Source organism: Vicugna pacos, chromosome 3, assembly GCF_048564905.1.
Source record: "Vicugna pacos chromosome 3, VicPac4, whole genome shotgun sequence".
In the NCBI taxonomy this organism is placed as follows: Eukaryota; Metazoa; Chordata; class Mammalia; order Artiodactyla; family Camelidae; genus Vicugna; species Vicugna pacos.
The window spans coordinates 29,972,877-29,992,975 of record NC_132989.1 but is presented as its reverse complement, the minus strand read 5'-3'; the positions used below and the strand labels follow the sequence as shown (position 1 = coordinate 29,992,975).

The window sequence follows — 20,099 nt, the reverse complement described above, 5'->3', positions numbered from 1 at the left end:
GTAGCACAATGTCCCAGTCATGCATATACCTATAATATTCATTTTCATATTTTTCCATTAAAGTTAATTACAAGATATTGAACATAGTTCCCTGTGCTATACAAAAGAAACTTTTTTTAATCTATTTTTATGCATAGTGGCTAACATTTGTAAATCTCAAACTCCCAAATTTAACCCCTCCCACCTCCTTTCCCTGGTAACCATAAGATTGTTTACTATGTCTTTGAGTCTGTTTCTGTTTTGTAAATGGGTTCATAGTGGCTTTTTTGTTTTTTTGGTTTTTTCTTAGATTTCACATATGATTGATGTCATTTGGTATTTTTCTTTCTCTTTCTGGCTTACTTCACTTAGAATGACATTCTCCAGGTCCATCCATGTGCTGCAAATGGCATTATTTTATTCTTTTTTATGGCAGAGTACTATACCATTGTGTAAATATACCACAACTTCTTCATCCAGTCATGTGTCAATAGCCATTTAGGTTGCTTCAATGTTTTGGCTACTGTATATAGTGCTGCTGTGAACATTGGGGTGCATGTGTCTTTTGGCATTTGTAAACTCCTAATTTTAAATTTTCTTGTTCAATTTTCTCCGTCTATCCTTTATGAATCTCACTGTATTTTCAGAATTATTTATTCTACTGAGGCCTTAAATTCATTTCATTCCCCACTTATTTTTTCAGGTCACCCAGCTCCTGTTTCATCTCTTCTTATTTTTTCAATAATTTCTCAGAATCCCATTTATTTCATTAAGTTCTTTAAGTTTGCAGTGATACAATTGATCATGATGTTAATCTGAGGAACTGAATTACATACCCAACTCCATCCTCCAGTAGTATCTGTCACATCATCCTTCATAACACTCATTACTGTCTCAAATTTCCTTGCATTCTTCTTTTGTTTACCTGTTCATTATATGTCTCCCCAATATAAATAAAGATTATTGCAGACAGATACTCTCCCTGTCTCCACATTTAACACTTTATCCTAGAAGCTTACTTTAGGCTAACACATATTAGGCAATGAATGAGTGGGTACCCTCTCAGTAAATCTTTTTTATATGGAGGCTCATTTTTGGTACATGAGACTCACAGTACTTCCCAAACCATTGTTAAAGATTTGAAGGATATCAAATAATCCACAATACTGAGAAGGATTGTTAGTTGTCTTATTTTAAAGCTGACTACTAGCAAATGTTAATATTAAAGTGTCGATCAGTGTTAAAGCATTGCATTAAGGAGGAGTAACAACACACTTCTGTGAAACTCTAGCTTAGGTAAGGTTTGATATGGCCTGGTTTGATGTGTAATGGTTTGATAGAGTTCTAGGTACAACAGTTTTCCCCAAGAGGTCCCATAAGTAAAAACCCTGAAGCCTGGTGGACTCCCTCACCTACACAAATTGAAAAAACGTAACAGCAACTCTCTTCATCTTATGAAAAATGGAATTCAACATTAAAACTTATCTTTCCACATACCACTCCTTCTTATCATTGAAATGCAAACAGAGTTGGCTTAAATAAAAGTAACATATTTGGAAATCTGCTGCCTGTCAAATGCTGTGATAAATGCTTTCCTCTTTAGTAACAATAATGGTTTAGTCTAATGGTGTCAGAATCATTACTGATAACCTAAAAATTATAATAGGTGGGCTGTTTGTGGCTGGCACATAGTTAACTGGCAAACAGTAGCATGAGATTCAGGCATAGTCAGAAATTAAAACTTGGTAAATGGCCTTTTTCCTAGGTTAGGAGTTGCTAGGAATTTTTCCTTAATATTCTTCCAAATGTATATTGATTTTCATATATATTATTGGCATCATTTAATTTTAAGTATTATTAATGGTTAGTAAACAGATTTCTTTTTATGTAGGCTAAGTATCTTCTTTTATGTAGGCTAAATAACTATATTAAATCTGTTATCTTAGAAATAACTCTTACTAATTTTAAATGTTTTTATTTTAAGTGTAGAACAACATTCGCTCTGCTTGTTCCTATAGCTTGAGAGCAATAGCAGGAGTCACAGTCATGCTCTCCGTACCATAAAGTTCACCTGTATTCTTCCCTCAATGAGAAAATATTTCTGGCCTTCCAGCCTTTCTCCACCCTCATTCCATTGACCTGCATGCTAATTTCCTTAGGCCTCATTAACTGTTTTGTATACTGCTTAGTGTATGTTGAATACCCTATCTATACTCAAGGCAGTTTGGGAGATGTATTTACTGTTTTTTATTATAAAATTATTTTTCTAAATAACACAAGTTTATAAAAAAATACTCAAAACATTTTTAAAGTATCTGCATTAAAGAAGTATTTAATGTTTATAGATGTTTAACTAGCTAACATTTTAAAGATGATTATAATGCACATATTAGTTCCAACATATGTTATCAAGACACTTGATTAATCCAGACTTTTCTATAAATCATCTCCTTCTAGTACCTACAGTACTTTTCCATACAGGGAACTGTACATGTAATCTTAGGAGTGAGGAGTGTCTAGAACTTGCCTAGTTTCTAAGGGGTTAATCAAGCTTAGCCTCTCCATTTTGGTTGTTACTGTTTCCTAAATGTCTGGTTCAGGCTACTGGGAAGGGCATGTGGGCATGGTCTTTGGCTACCTCTTCAGATTTTGTTTCTTACCCTTATTTCCTCTGGCACCTTCTAAAATATTCTCTTTTGTAAATTCTAGACCTTACTTTTACTCTAGCTTTGAAAGAAATTAAGGGCACCTATTCTGACCCCAGAGGTAATGTTGTGAGCAGAGTTCAGTGCTGAAACTAATCTTTCTTTTGGGGTGAAAAAAAGAAGAGCAAGAGGAAGAAAAAGAAAGTCTCATACACACACACACACATTTCCTTTTCCCCTCAAAACTTTTTTTTTATTGAAGTATAGTTGATTTTCAATGTTGTGTTAGTTTCAGGTATACAGCAGAGTGATTCAGTTCTTTTTCAGATTCTTTTCCATTATAGATTATTACGAGATATTGAAACCTCAAAACATTTTCAAGAACTCCTGTTCCATAGACTTACCATATGACCTAGTAATCCCACTCCTGGGCATATATCCAGAAGAAACCCTACTTCAAAAAGACACCTGCACCCCAATGTTCGTAACAGCACTGTTTACCATAGCCAAGACATGGAAACAACCTAAATGTCCATTGACAGATGACTGGAAAAGAAGATGTGGTATATTTATACAATGGAATACTATTCAGCCATTAAAAATGACAACAACACCATTTGCAGCAACATGGATGTCCCTGGAGAATATCATTCTAAGTGAAGTAAGCCAGAAAGAGAAAGAAAAATACCATATGAGATCACTCATGTGGCATCATTAAAAAAAAAAAGAACATAAATACAAAACAGAAACAGACTCATAGACATAGAATACAAACTTGTGTTTGCCAACAGGGAGTGGGGTGGGAAGAGACAGACTAGGAGTTTGAAATTTGTATATACTGACAGGCATATGCAGAATAGATAAACAAGATTATACTGTATAGCACAGGGAAATATATACAAGATCTTGTGGTAGCTCACAGTAAAAAAGAACGTGATGATGAATATATGTTTGTTCATGTATAACTGGAAAATTGTGCTCTACACTGGAAATTGACACATTGTAAACTGACTATAACTCAATAAAAAAAGAAATTAAAAAAAAAAACTCCTATTCCAAATAGATTGCCCCATTGTGGAGATGAATTAAGCAGACTTTAGCTGATGTCCAGCCATAGTTGTATATTTAATTTAAATAATTTGAGGAGAGAAATATGTTTCTAAAATCATTAATAACAATAATTTGAATTTCACTTCTGAGGATATGAAACCACAGTTCCCTAGTACAATAATCTTAAGCACCTAAGAAACCAAAGATTTTTAAAATTTACTTATCTCTCATTTCTTATATATAACTGGTTTACTTTGAACCTCATCTCATTAGGGTTATTCAGGTAAGAATTTTAGCTTTCACAGTTTACTTTGGATTCCAGCAATAAGTTTTTTCAAAATCTTTTTTGTCTTTTGCAACCTTCTCATGTATCTGCTCAGTTGAGTGAAATGAATGTCAAAGAATAATTAGACCAAATGTTAGCTTAAATCTACAAGCTGAACAAATTTATTTTGATACAGTTATGTATTACAAGGTTACGTATCGTATGGACTCTACCAGAACACTACTGCCGTCTAGTGTTCATTTAGTAACAGATTTTTTGCTACTTCCAGAAATGCCTGATTCACTCTTTTCCACTCCTGAGTTTCCCAAATGCCTAATTAACATTGTTGGCTCTCCAGTCACTGTGCACATTGATGGCTTCCTACTGCATGTGTTTTTTTACCTTTCTTTAGAGGGCTTTCTTTGGCATGGGGCAGGTCGGAATGCTGGGGAGTTGGTGTGCTCAAAAGCAGGCTCCAGCTATTGAGCTAATTTATTGGGGAATACATACTGGCTTCCTCATCCTTCAGGCGGTCTCACTGAGAAATGATCTCACTCACAGTGGGACTGGGCCTGTTGCCCACAGTGGTCACCTGTACATTATCTTACTCTGTTTTAATTTCCGTCCATTCTCAGTCTTCCTTTACCACTCCCTGTGGTCCTGCTAGGATCAGCTCCCTATTAAACCACTGCACTCAAATCATTATCTCAGAGTCTCTTTTTGAGGAAACTCAATTTAAGTTACTGGTTTTATTGGGTTACCTTTGAGAATGCTCAGTACATTTTAGTCAAGGTCTGGAATTAAAAACAAACCCTCATTTTAGATTAGTTGTGTTGGGTTTTAAACAGATAGACATTTTGGTTTTGGCAAATTGCTTTCTTTTAAGGACTCTCTTGCTGGAGTTCTCATTACTGTAGAATATAAATTAACCTTCAGCCAGCTTGCTACTTCAGGGCTCTCGGTGTTAGGCTGATTATGTTTAGGACCTCTCCATATTCATGCCTCTAGGCTCTTTTTGACCAGAAAAAAGAAAATGAACTTGATTTGACTCCTCTGCTAATTGAAATCCCAGAATGCAAGAGCCACAACACACATATACGTAGACATATTTAAAATTAATGCATAGAACAATACTCAGTAGTGTTTGATAAAGTCAATTGAAGACTATTTTCAATTTTTGAAAATTCTGACACTCTATAATCTTGCAATATGAGTAGGCAAATAGTGTTCCTAATTGTTTATTCATATAGTCCAAGCCCCTGAGCTTTGAGAAAATCAGAATTTCTTGATGGATCCTCCAAAGAGTGGTAAAAGGTACAACTTGGATGTACAAGAAATTAATTCATTTGGCTTATCTCGTCTTGCTCAATAGCCCCCTTCCCATTCAGCAGCACACTGAACAACCTCTACCACAGAATAGCCCATTCAAGATTACTCACTCTTTTTCATTTTAAAGTACTTTTTTTTTTACTGTGGTGGGGAGGGTGCTCAGTCTTTAATGCCATCTTTCCCCTCATCCTTCTCCTTCTCCCTATGAGGTTTCTTGACACAAGGTGAAGGCCAGGTTACTCTGTGGTGGTAGGAGGGGAAGAGTCTAGAGGTCGTGTGAGCCTTACTGACTTGGGATTGGGGTGTGACAGTTGAGCGTGTATTTGAATGGCTGAACCTCTTAGACTCAGTGCATTTTTCCATCTACCCTCCAGCTGCTTTCCACCCCATTTCTTTCCCCCCCAAACCTCTGTGAGGCAAATCACTTCTTAATTCTTAATGGCCTGCCAAATTCCCCATCCCACGCCCATCCACCTGGGAGCAGGGGTGTGAGTGCCACCTCTCCCTACACCTGTCACGCAGTGTCTCTGTTCCACTGTGGCCAATGGCTGCAGGACGACTCTGAGGCATGTTCTGGCTATCACCTGAAGTAGGAAAGTGGTATATGCTTCCTCTGCTTTTCACTTCCAGCTTCATTCCCTCTCCCTCCATCTTTGGTCCAGGGTGGTGGGGGCATCTGGCTCCACCTCAGAGATACAGGTAGAGTTACCCCTAATTTCTTCTCCTCCAGAGCTCTCAAAATCTTCTGTACACTAGAAAGATCCCTTCTTCCTAAATGTTAGTGACTTCCCTGATTTCCGTTCTTCTCTGTGCCCTGAGGCTGAGAGTAAAAATCCAAGCTCTGACCCCCTTGTTTTGCTTTTGTAATGTAAAAAGAAGATTTTATAATTTAGAAAACATATTCCTCCCAGCAAAGCTTGGTTCTCAAGCCTATCATCTAGCTGTGAACTCAGGAATAATTCACAAAGCTGAATAATGACTTATTTGTTCTAGGAAATATCCAACAACCCCCTGAAGTAATGAGTATTACTCATTCAATGGGTGGGGAGTCAGAGAGAAGTGGATTTATAGTGAATGAAAAGTATGTTGGTTTCAAAACTATTACCCCTCTCAAAATGTTATTTCAAAGAGTATGTCTTAAAATAGACTCTTACGTACCCGTTGATGAATAACCCAAATAAAGCAAAATATGTGAGGCTGGCAATACTTCATAGGGTTACACAGCACGTAAATGTTAAAGCATGAGAGGCAAAAGTATACTCCTTTCTGCTAATCTTGGCTTTATTACTGCTTCAAGTGTAATGTACAAATTCTTTCAAGTTTGGCCTTGAAAAATTGAAAGACCATCATTTTTTTGAGCTCTATCTTGGCCCGCAGTTATAATGGTGACTCTCTAGTTTTGGTCAGAATAAGAGATTTAACCAAAAAAAAAGAGGACACAAATTCTAAAATTTCAGTCTCTCTAACATGTTCATCTGCCCGGGAAATGGGTGCTGTTGAAACCACATTTTCAGACGCTTACGCGCTCCCCTATTTATTCCAGCCTGACTCACTGCCTCTGGAGTGACGAATGAGGAAGGCGGAACTGGACTGCTTCACAGCTGCTGTGCAGATGAAGTCAGGTGATATATGAGAGGGGCTGTGCTTCAGGGGATGCCTGTAGCCTGGTGAGGCACATAAGATTTGACAGGGAGCTTACCTTTATTGAGCACCTCCTATCTGCCAAATGCTTTCAGAGAAGAGAGAGGAAGATTTCACATATTCTTAAAGACTACGTATCCTTTCTACCTGGAAGTTAAAAATGTGAACTGAGTGGAAGGAGAGATCTATCGTTACTTGAGGGTCTACTGTGCTGGTGCTGTGCATCCATTACATTACACAGTCCTCAAAGCAGTCCCACGCAACAGTCTCATTTTCCAGATGAGAAAACTGAGACCTGTAGGAGTTAATACGCTTTCCCAGGACCACGATGGTGGTAACTGGCAGAGACTGGGAGTGGAACTCATATCCATTTGGTTCTAAATCTCAAGCCTTTTAACTACACCAAAATGAGTATAAATATGCATTTGCTGTTTCTCACCTTGGCTGTGTTGGGATAAGGAAACACCAGGATGGTTTGTTGACAGAACATGTAGAGACTACCTGCGACTAGGAACTCGATATGCCTTGACAAAGTCGTAGAAAATTACTGCTAATAACTAACTGGGGAATCTTCAAGGCTTTAATACAAGTGCAAGGATTTACTTTTTTCCCTCTTTATTTTCATGGTACGTCTGATAATTTTTGGTATTTTGCAGGGTAAAGTGTCTAGTTTGTGTTCACTGATAGTCACACTTAGAGCCTATTATGCCTGGACCATTACCCAGCACAAACCTGGTCTTTTGTGTGGGTAGGCCATGCAGGAACTTGGCTCTGCCTTAAATGTACTAACAGAGATTATTATTTCCACATTTCAATATTGTTTTCAACTTCTAATAGGTTATAAATTGTATTTGTAATCCCCTAATTTAATGAACAATGATTAAGCCATTAATTCATAAATGGCACCTAATCTAATTTGAGCAGAGAGATGCCATGTGCCTTGGGAAGTTCGTAGGATTTGAGTTTTGCCCATAACTCTTTTGTGAGCAAATTTAAAGACATAAACTTAAGAGAGGTTTCAAAAGGATTTTCCCTCATCATCATTTTTCAGTTAGTTTGGCAGTGGTGTATTTAGGCAGATAAGTCTCGGTGTCAGAAGATGACGGGTACAAGAGGTAGAGGGAAACAATGAGAAAAGTAGTGAAGATGAGAAACTCCTCCCGTCAGCCCTGTCTCAGACTAAGGAAGAACACTCTTAGGGAAGCAGTGTTGTCGCACCATCAGAAAAGAAAGAAAGAAAAGTCCAGAAGAAACTCATTCACTCGACCATTCAGAAAGACTATTTCAAAATAGTTGATTCTCCCTGGAGCTTGGTAACTTTCCCCTCAGCTGATCATTTTTAAAAGGTGCTATAGTGTGTTTCCCTTTGTCAACTTCTGTGTCTGAGGTGGCATCTGGAAGAAGAGAATTACACTTCAGGTTTATAACCTTACTGTGCAGCTTTTCTGGAAAGTAACTTAACTTTATTTACATCTGCCCTCAAAAAATAAACGCTCAAGCAGCAATAAACCAGATGGAATCAATAACTGACATATCTCCAGGGGAGCCTGACAAGAAGCGAAAGCAGAAGAAATGCCTGGCTGTTCTACAGAGATTATCTGATGTTAACGTGCATCAGGTGCCCATATTGTGATTGAATGTAACTGATTTTGTATTTCTCTCAGTTGCATATTCCTGAGGACCAGTACAATGTGTCAGAAAGAAAGAAAGGAAGAGGAGGGGAGGGGAAAAAACGTAATTGAGTGAATTCCTCACTTCTGATGAGTCCTTTCCTTCCCAGGAAATTTTCTAGTCCCTCTGACCTAATTTCTTTGATCTAGTCACTGTAACAGCTAGAGAAAATAACACAATTTCCCACCCTGTAAGAATATAAATATGGCCATTAAACTTATTCATGTTGTTTTCTAACCAATGGGGTTTACTTATAAACATGCCTACAGTTGAGCTGTTGAGACAGGTAGCTGTATATGTGTTAGGGTCAGTGCTGGAAAACTAGCTCCTGCCTTCTGGGGACTTCAGATCCCCTGCTCTTCCCCTTCTGCAGACTCACTCTTTCCTTTTTTATGTTTTTTCATTTCTGTGCTTCGTCAGTTTTACTGTCAAACCCTTAATTGATGTTTCCCTGATCATAAATCGATCCTCCTTGGCAGGAGGGACCCCATCTCCAACTACCACTGTCTGTTTCATATGGAAATTGTGTGTTTCTGCTGTTGTGCCTCTATGTACAACTCATAGGAAATATTTCTTCATGTTCAGTTATGCTATAAATTTAACCCTTGGTTTTACACTATTTTACACTATTTTACACTATTTTACACTATTTTACACTATTATTTTACCAAGAATTGGGACACTACCCTTTGTGTCTAGTTATTTTATTTTATGTAAAGATTATTTCCTTAATAAAATTTATCACATCAACAGAGATTATACTTGAAAATAATATTAAATTGTTTTTTCTTTCCCTGCCTATATGGTTTTCTTAAAAGAAGACAGCTTCAAGACTGTTATAGCTTTAAAAACGAGCAGCTGCATTTCCAGGAGCTCTGTTTTCACATTCGTGCTTTCTTCACCTCCACTCCACTGATCCTTACCCTTTCTTTCATGCAAACTCTGGCCACTCTTCTTTAAGTTGATCCTGTATAGTCAGGATCTCAGATCCATTTTCAGATGGTGAATCATAGAATGAACTGAGTTTCTCCTAACTGAATAAAGTCTCTGGAGTCGTGAACCATTGGCCTTGGTCAAAGGCATTTGAGGTATATTGAGGTATACCACAAATAGTAATATCAATAAATTCAGAAGAAGGCAGAAACAGGGGAAAGGGAACCAAAACACGGGCAAATAAAAAGCAAATAGCAAGATGTTAGACTTACATTCGTAGTGAGATGCCACTGCACGTCCCCTTGAATGGTTAACATTGAAAAGACTAGCAATACGAAGCGCCGACAAGGATAGGGGACGACTGAAACTCTGGTGTTGCTGGTGGAAGTAGTGCAAGATGATACAGCCACTTGGAGAAGTTTGACAGTTATTAAAATGTTAAACATATACTTACCATGTGACCCAGCAGTTCTACCCCGAGTTGTTTACCTAAGAAAAATCAAAATATTTCTACACAAAGATTTGTACTCTAATGTTGATAACAGCTTTATTCACAACAGCCCCAAACAATGATAATCCAAATGACATCAACTGGTGAATGGGTAAATGTATTTTGATATTTTCATACAGCGTGTTACTACTCAGAAACAAAAAGGAACTAGTGACTGATGGGTACAACATGGATGAATCTTGGAAGTATTATGATGAGTGAAGGAAACCATACGTGTAGACTGCACGCTGTATGATTCCATTTGTATGAACTTTCAGAAAAGGCAAAAGTATCGTGAAAGCACAGCAAGGAAAGATCAGTGCTTGTCACTGGTTTGAGTGAAGGGAGTAGATTGACCACAGAAGGCCATGAAGGAACTTTTGGGGATGATGGAAATATTCCATATCTTGATTGTAGTGGTGTTTATCACTGTATACTTTTGTCACAACTCACTGCGGTGTACACTTAAAATTGTTGAATTCTGTTGTATGTAAATTACACCTCAGTAAAGCTGGCACAAAAAAGTTGAGTGAACTGTACATAGCAAAGGATATTCAAAAGAATCTATTAGTCAAAGGATGAAACAGAATGAGGGCAAGGAAGGAGGGGAGAAAGTGAGAGAGAGTAAGGTATGAATGAATAGAGTCCAAACAGCAGAATGCTTTGCTTTATTGCAATCATGACATTGTGGTCATATAAGAACACTGTAGGAGTTCAGGCAAGTAGAATTCAGCCCTCTCAATAAAGCCTGAATCTTCGAATGTACCCCTCTAGTGGGATATATATATATATATATATATATATATATATATACACACATATATATATATATATATATATATAATGACAATGAGATTAAAATGAGAAACTATTTGCTAACAATATAAATGGTAATGAAAGGCAGAATTAAATATGTTTCCATCAGTTCCTTTTGAAAAGATTTGGGAAGGAGTTTCTGTTTTGTTTTGAGACTTTAATAAAATTTTATGATTGACTACAAAAAGCTGTACCCATTGAATATATACAACTTGATGAGCTTGGAAATAAGTGTGCATCTGTGAAACTATGTCCACAATCAATGCCGTAATATATCCATCACCTCCAAGTTTCCTCCTACCCTATTTATGTATGTGTTTAATTGTGATAAAACACTTAACATAAGAACTACCGTCTTAGAAAAAATTAAGTATATAGTGGGGAAATTTGAGAGGCCTTTGTGTAAGAAACAGAGTGGTGAGCCCATGAGGGAAAGAATTTGAATCTCATTTAAAAAGAGTGGATTTGACACTAAAGCCAATCAAGAGAAACTTTTGAGGGCTCTCACGTTGTTTTGGCCCATTGACTTGGTTTGGCTGAAGTCTGTGTAAGTAATATATCATGTAAGTGCCTTTCTGCATTGTTTCCTCTGTTCTACTCAGTATTCTTCACGGAAGAGCCTTGAATGGGAGAATGGCTGAAGCTCAGCATGCTTCATGGAGCCCCAGGTAAGTCTGCCCAGAGTTGGAAAAACTCTTGCTGTTTGCGGTTTAGTTTGCTGTCCTTTCCTTACTACCCTAGAGGACTAGTGTTGCCCAGAACAAGAACAGAACAAGGTGTCTTTTTCCTTGGCCTTGGGCAGTTTTCTATTTCCAGAGGGTTGGTGGGTTAATTCACTAATCTTCAGAATATTAACAAATGATGTGTTTGTCGGAAAGTTTGTTTCAACCCACCCTAGTTTCAAGAACAGCTTTTCTCCCCCTACATTTGAAAGCTTCTCACTTGCCATGGTAAGTTATTAGGTTTTTTTAGTAGATTTTATTTTTTAGAGCAGTCTTAGGTTCACAGCAAAATTGAACAGAAGGTCCAGAGATTTCTGATGTATGCCGTCCCCACACAAGCACACCCTTCTCCATGGTCTCCATCCCCCACCAGAGTGGTACATTTGTTACAGCTGATGAACCTGCCTTATCTCCCAGAGTCAATTGTTTATGTTAGAGTTCACTGCTGATGTTGTACCTTCTATGCATTTTCACAAACTTACAGTTATATATATCCTTCATAATAGTATCATACAAAGTATTTTCACTGCCCTCAAAGTTCTCTGTGCTCCATCTATTCATCCTTCCCTCCCCATTAACTCCTGGCAAACACTGTTCTTTTTACTGCCTCCACAGTTTTACCTTTTCCAGAATGTCATATACAGTTGACCCTTGAACAATATAGGTTTGAACTGTACAAGTCCACTTACACATGAATTTTTTTTCAATAAATTTGTACTGTGATACTACACTATCCAAGGTTGGTTGAATCTGTGGTTGCAAAACTGTGGATAGTGAGGGTCAACTGTAAAGTTATGCACAGATTTCAGACTGCTGGGGGGTCATAACGCCTAACCCTGCATTGTTCAGAGGTCAACTATAGTTGGAATCAGACAGTATGTAGCTTTTTCAGATTAGCTTCTTTTGTTTAGTAGTATGCATTTGAGGTTCTTCGACATCTTTTCATGGCATAGCTCATTTCGTTTTAGTGCTGAGTAATATTCTATTATATGGATGTACCACAGTTTATCCATTCACATACTGAAGGACATCTGGCTTGCCTTCCAGGTTTTAGCAGTTATGAGTAAAGCTTCTGTAAATCCACGTGCAGGTTTTTGTGTAGACATATGTCTTCAGCTCCTCTGGTAAATACCAAGGAGCATAGTTGCTGGATTGTATGCTAAGAGTACGTTTAAATTTGTGAGAAACTGCCAAGCTGTCTTCCAAAATGGCTGTACCACTTTGCATTCTTACCAGCAATGAATGAGGGTTCCAATTGCTTTACATCCTTGCCAGCATTTTGTGTTTCACTGTCCTGAATTTTAGCCATTCTAATACATATGTAGTAGTATTTCATTGTTGTTTTAATTTGTATTTCTCTGACAGCATATGATGTTGATCATCTTTTCATCATTTATTTGCCCTCTGTATGTCATCTTTGGTGAGGTTTCTGTTAGGGTCTTTGATCTATTTTTTAATCATGTTGTTTGTTTTCTTATTGTTGAGTTTTAATATTTCTTTCTAAATTTTAAGTCATTATCTAAACATGTACATTTCTTTACTTGTCTCTCTGATGTTAACTGTTGCTTTGTGGCATTGTTAGAAGTAATACAGTGAAAAAAATAAGTTAGGAATAAATCATTAGATTTTTCTCTCTAATGGACTTAAAGGACTTTGGTGAACTTGTAAAAGGTAGAAAATATTATAAGGTGACATGACTGTACTCAAAATTTTGTTCATAAGACAAATTTTAAGCATTCTTAAATCTAAATCTCCAGGACAACTTAACCTAAATGATTAGATATTTTTCTAAGGGAGACTCTGTGTGTAGATCCATTTGGCTAGAGAAGATAAACTCAGTACCCCTCAGTCATTGAGCCTCTGTATTCATATTTGTATCTACCATGAATGGTATAAATTAGATATTCAGTAAATGTTATTTGAATAAGCGTCTTGCCTTATGCTGTAGTTAATTATAGCCAAAATCAAAGCCAAAACAAAATTTAACTTTGGTGAACTAATGATCGTACTGAAAGAGAAGTGAACTTATTTTTTAAAACTATTTCTAAATGGAAAAGCCAAAGTTTTCTAAAGTAGACACATCTCATAGGCATTACTTATCTGTATTGCTAATCATAATTCAGTGACTTTATGTGATCTTTGCTAAATTTCCTAAACAGATTTGTGATTTTTCTGTAAACCAAGGAAACCATGTTTTTGCAGTGTCTGAGAGAGTATGTTGCTTCATGAAATTTAAGGAGGGGGATGACTGCAGCTGCTGCTGAAGTGCCTGCTACTGTGAGGTTTGAGGTTATGATTTCATTCCCTATCTCTTCACTCTTCCCGTAAGCTAACATGACGCAGTGATTACCTCTGGGACGCTGAACAGGAAGGTTCAGTCCAGAAAGTCTCACTCATTCTCTTCCAACATGCAACTTCTTGAGTGTTCAGGGGAGGTCGAAACAAAAGAATTATCTAATATGTAATAGGAAAATTATTGCTTCTCTTTGAGTATAGACTGAAGGCTCCAGAGTCCCTCCATGTTAACTGTCCAGCCTCAGCCTGACTGGATGTACTGTGAGTTTGCTGGGTAATGTTTTAGGCCTTCAGAACAAAGGATAAAGGCTGCAGATCTCCTCAGTCACCCGACCACTCAGCTTTCTAGTCCTGTACATAGTATGCTCAATCCTTTTATTCTTTTGCCCAAAAAGCTTAATACTGTTGGAGGCAGAGGGGACATCTTCATGTTTTGAAATCTTCAACCTAATTCCAGACTTCAAGCCAGTGGTCATTTAATCTATGAACTAAAAAGCTATAGAGAGTTATGTTTCTTGAGAGCTTTCTGTGATCCTCTCGGCTAATCAGCGCCCTGGATCTGCCATAGGTAATGTAGTTCCTTTGTGCCAATTGCTTTACCTCTCAGATTTAATTTTATAATTATAACAAGTAGATATTATGCTTCATTATTTCTTTCTATGTGTACTGAGTATCTTCATTGTTCAAACTGTCTTATTTCTCATTAGTCAGAACTGGGTCTTGTCCTGACTCTAGATCAATTACTGGCAAATCAGATAAAATTTCCATGGCTAACAGAGACTGATTATGGTTCATCCTCATGAACTGTGGGTGGGGACTCCCTTCCCAGGGACCATTGGTTAATCAGGAGTCTGTTTATAGGAAAAAAGGGTGGCCAACTGAGCAGGCAACAAATTCATTCTGCCACAGGTATATCCTACAAAATGTTTATTTCTTGAACTGAATGTGCAGAGATTTAATAAAAAGATAAACGACACAAAATAGGAAGCCAAAAAAAGGCAGCAAAATAACCCAGAACATAAAGAATTCCCAAGTAGAAGATACTGTAATAAACTATATGTTTAAATTTTGCTCATGTTATATATATATCTTACATATTTATACAGTGAAATTCCTATATAGACTTCATTGTGCTCATACTTTCCTGGCCAAGAATTCTATATGGTCAATGAACTGATGTCAGGGAAGAAGACCAGAAAGAAAAGGAGAAATCTCCAATCTCAAATTCTTCACCTCTGTACTCACTTCTGAACTCCTGAGTGGAATGATATCTCAGGAGTATCTCCTATTCAGAGTATCTCTAGCTTTCTTTTTTTTTTAAATAACTTCTTCCTCAAAGGAAATCAGAGAGGGAGTTATTTTGTTAGTTTCACCAACATGAATGTGACTGAGAAATCATCAAATGCACAAAGGCACCATCTGGCCTTTTGCCTCTCTCCTCAAAGAAGCATGTGGGGTTGACATCTAATGACAGAAGGCACACCCGTTTCATGAAACATCCTAAAAGACTTCAAAAAATAAAGTGAAATCTCATTAGTTTTAACGGAGGGCCACTTTTCTTCTTTAAAGTGGTCTGAGTAATCGGAGATGCTTCAGCCACTACTGATTATGAAATAGAATGACAAAACCATGTATTCCTTACTTTAGGGAGAAAATTGTCTTAGATTTAGTTGACTCTGTACTTTTATTTCTACCTCCTCTCCATATTGACATTTGTCAACCTATAGGAAACCAGAGTTTTATCTATGGTCCTAATTCTTTTAGACTAATTTTATTAGCAAACAATAAGCGAGAGATCTCTGAGGTTTTAAAAACTATTTTAAATGGTTTTATATTTATATATGTTCATATTAGAAATGTTATATTTTAACCCAGTTTCTGCACTTGACTGGTATTACAGAAGGTGAGGAAAGAAAACAAAGCCTGCCACAGAAGCTATACCAGGACCATAAATTGATGGGAGTAAATATCAGCATTTAACTGAATAATAAATGTTAGATGTAGGGGCTCCTGTCTAATGTATATAAACATTTCACCATTCTCTTATTTACATGAAGTAATGAGTAGAAAACATGATTTTCGTTATGGTTGCAATATTGGTGTCTGTAGTGAGAAGACAAGGAGTTGGCCTGGATAGGGCGTTCTCAAACTTCAGTGTGTGTTATTAGTCTCATTAGGAGGACTTGTTAAAACACAAAGTGCTGGGCTCTACCCCCAGATTTATGATCCAGTAAGTCTAGTCTGGGACCTGAGAATTTGCATTTTGACAAGTTTCCAGATGATGCTGTATTTCTGGGCCAGGGACCATAGTTTGGGAACCACCAGCTTCAAGAGTGGCATGATTGCATGACAACAAAGCAAAATACCACACAGATTTTAAGTTTGTTCTTTCCCTGCTTATTCACACGTTAGTTTATTCTGAGCTTTGTGAGACCAGAACCACTGTATTACTCCCTGTCCTTCACCAATATCTACTAACATGTCTGATACATAATATATAGTACATATTTACTGGATAACTGCCCTCCGTTGGCACCCTCTTTTGGCTCCATCAGTGCCTGTTTAGAATTCTTTAAACGTTTCTACTTAAAGCAATTCCTCCAACATAAAATTCTTCAAGTTCCAATTCAAAAGAATGTCCCATAGACCTTGTCTTCGCTTCCATGGATCACGTTATGCTTTCTCCAGTTTTGGGACAAATGATCATTGTTATGGTTGAAGGAAAACAAAATACAACTATTAAGAAATTGTTTGAGTGTAAATTAAAAATAATAATCTTAGCTCCAAAAAGCAGTGGCACTTGACTATCTAGACTGTTTCATAAGGTATAATGAAAAGTGATCGTTTAAGTTCCTAAATTTCAAGCAACTTTATTAACATTCTTATTCTTTTATTCAACTGGCATTTCTCAGACTCTTTCTAAATGAGTTATTCCTTCCTTATCCTCCTTTGGTACCTGATAGCATCTCTGTTATAGCACTTACCACACTTAATTGGTGGGGGTAACACTTTTCCATGTCTATTTTCTACAGAAATCATACAGTCATGTAGGCTGCTTATATCCCCAAGGAATACCTGTCTGGACGAGGCTTGCAGGGGAAATATAAAAAAAGAGCATCACAGAGTCATTACCTTAAAAGAGTTTCCCATTTAGAAGATGAGACAGGAATGTACATTAATGTACTCATTTAGAACTACAAACACTCGTAATATTCTATGAGTATTTTTACTTCACTAGAAATCTCCAACTATTTGGGGAAAAGATCATAATTATCTTGAGAGCAAAGGCAGATCATCTCATGTAATCTTATAAAATGTCCTATTCATAGTAAATGCTCATTAAGTCATTGTTGGATTTAATGATGTAAGTTGACTGGCATACAGAAGGCTTCCAAGGGGAAGGACTGTATCATACATACATGTATCTTTTGCATCTCACACAGCATCTTGCATATAGTCAGGCATTTGTTATACCTGGAAGTTCTCAGGAGCGTTAACTTATTCAGCTCCACAGTGTTTTAGCTCTATAAATAATTTATTACTCTAAGAAAAATAAAATCCCAGCTAATAATCTTTAAATCGGAAATCTTGCACTGAAGCCCAGAAACTAAGCGGTGCTGCATTTAAAACAGCAACAAATAAATGAAACAGGGTGGTTACAGTCTAAGCTGTTATTAAAATAGAGTGTGTTAAGATGAAATTATAGCTGGGTAAGGGCACCAGGAATTTTATCAGGTCAAATTGTTCCCATGAATTATAGATGTTTTGCTGGGTAAAATGATCCCATAAGTCTGCTGAGCCACTGTGATAAATCTGGTCCTGCACTTGAAAACTGGATCTCATTGTGTAAGCAAGGAATAGAATGATTAAAGGGAAGTAAAGGCAAAGACTTATTTCTGCCCTCCCTGGAAAACCAGAGGATTTGTGGATGCTTAACATAAACTGCTGAAATGTTCATTGACTATGTCTGTGGCAGAATTATTCTCTGTATTCATGGTTCATTAGCTTTGGCAGCCTTCTCTTTTCTGTTTAAGTTCAGGACGGGCTGGTGTGCAAGAACCATTGATATTGAAGAATGTTTTAAGAAAATTCTACTCACATTGCCAACTAACAGAGAAGAAAGACATTTCATAGATACATCTAAGTAACCAAAAATATGCTGATGTGTTAAAGTAAAAACTCCTAAACTGTATGAAGAAATGTATTCTTACCATGGAGCCAAGATCATGTAAGTTTTGATTTTTATAAATCATAGCACTGAAAGAAGGATCAATTATGCATATTGACTTAATTTGTTTTATTTTCTGGAGCTTGCTAGTGGAAATGCAGATGAGCTTGGTAACACAGCCTGATTCTATAGGTTGGCATTTGGGACCTCTTTTGATCTGTGCCACTGATTCTGTGTGATTGTATACGGTGTGCACCGTCAGCGTCCTGCAAGTCTGGTCTTGAAGTACCAGTACTTTCAGGGTATGAATACCCAGGACTAAATGGGAATGAGCTTTTATCTCTTTAGTAAAAAGAAGGAAAGTGGGAACTTAAGATATTTAGACTCTGCAGTCAGTTACACACCTCTAGTGATATCCACTCTGTCCATTTTCTGTCACATGAGACCAACTCCATTGTGAAACAAACCTGCATCATAGTATTGTATAGTGAAAAAACTTGCATGCATATAATCCTGTATAATAACCATTATACATAATATTTCTGTAGACTCTTTATAACCACCTCATTTTATTTTTTAGCCATTAAACATCTGCAGGGTTTTTTTTAATTTTGAAAAATATTGCCAAGACCTTTTGTGACATATAACTTATAGAAACCCAAACTTATCATTCTTGCTATTTAATGAACTTGCTATGTTTTGCTGCTTAATGAACATTCAGAGTGCAACTTTTATATCCTGTGGAAGCTTGAAAACATTCTTTACATTAAGAAGATTTTCTCATACATACAAACTCAGGGTACCGTGGAGGTAGGGTAGGTTGTCAGAAGCATGGCACGCTTGCTGCAATTCCACCTCCCACACCCATACCAGATGCTGTTTCTTTTTCTGGTAGGTTCAAAGTCAGTCTCAGAATACATATTCCAGGCAGCCACCATCAGTTGATTGGTGGTGGAATTAAAATCAAAACTTTTTTCCCATTGGTTCAAGGTTTCATTATCTCTCAGGGATCAGACTCGGCATCTGCTATCCAAGATATACCTACAAACTCAGACCCCAAGAAAAAAAATTGATAAAACTTTAAAGCCCACCGACTTCCCTTTCCCTAAAAATTCAAAAATACTTGGCAGAATTTGCAATAAAGGGAAGCAAATTTGGGATATTTTTGCTTTTTCCATCCAACTTGGAACTGTGAGTTTAACTGCTACCCAACATGGATAATGAATTGATACTTAACTGATAATTTTCAGCAACTACAGCAAGGTCAGCATGTTGATCTCCAGTGGGAGACAGGAAATTAACATTGAATATTTTCTATTTGTCAGGAAAGTATATTTTAAAAAATCTTGTCTTTTCCTCTCATAACAGTTCTCTGAGGAGAATTAATAAATGTCGCATACTGCTGAGGAAATTGAGACCTAAAAGATTAAATTACTTACTTAAGTCATGTTGCCTTTAGGTGGCAAATCCAAAATCCAAATTTGCAGCTCTCTGCAAGGCATGGTTGTTTTATAAAACCTTAAAGATTTTATCTGTTCATTTATTTCTACTCTGTATGTTTCCTATATTGAGTTAGCAGATTCTGAATAGGTAGACTCATAGATGAGGACTTCGGGGTTGGTCTCACCAGTTCCTAGAGAACTTTGTAATGCCTGTGATCCTGTGTTACAGTCAAAGGGCCCCTCATTGTTAAAAAAAAAAATGGAGGAGGAGAAGAAAAGATAGTGCTATGTAAACATAATGCCATGTAAAACAAAAATAATACTCAACATAGAGCATTTTCTTTTTAAATACTAGCTATTTTTTATTTTATGTGTCTCTTATTTAAATCTTAGAATTACCTCATAAATGTACATAAGATTGCCTCCTGGGATTTTGACTGAAATTGCATTGAATCTACAGATAAGAGATAAGTTCATGGAGAATTGGCCTATTTGTGATATTAAGGTTTCCATTACATGGTCATACATAATCTTCTGTTTACCTAGGTCTTCACTGATTTCTGTCAGTAATATTTTATAGTTTTCTGTGCAGAGGTTTTATACATCTTTTGTTAAATTTAAGGACTTTCATGTATATCTTTGAAGTTTTCCTT

The 20,099-nt window shown here is 36.9% G+C and overlaps 1 long non-coding RNA gene across 1 annotated transcript in view; it reads left to right on the top strand.

Annotated features, from left to right (window-relative positions):
- Window positions 1-11,487, top strand: part of LOC140693969 (uncharacterized) — a 33,344-nt gene extending 21,857 nt beyond the window's left edge. The window contains exons 4-5 of the long non-coding RNA XR_012069695.1: window positions 6,812-6,890; window positions 11,422-11,487. This is a non-coding gene — a long non-coding RNA (uncharacterized lncRNA). The remainder of the gene's footprint in view (window positions 1-6,811; window positions 6,891-11,421) is intronic.
- Window positions 11,488-20,099: the final 8,612 nt, after the last annotated feature.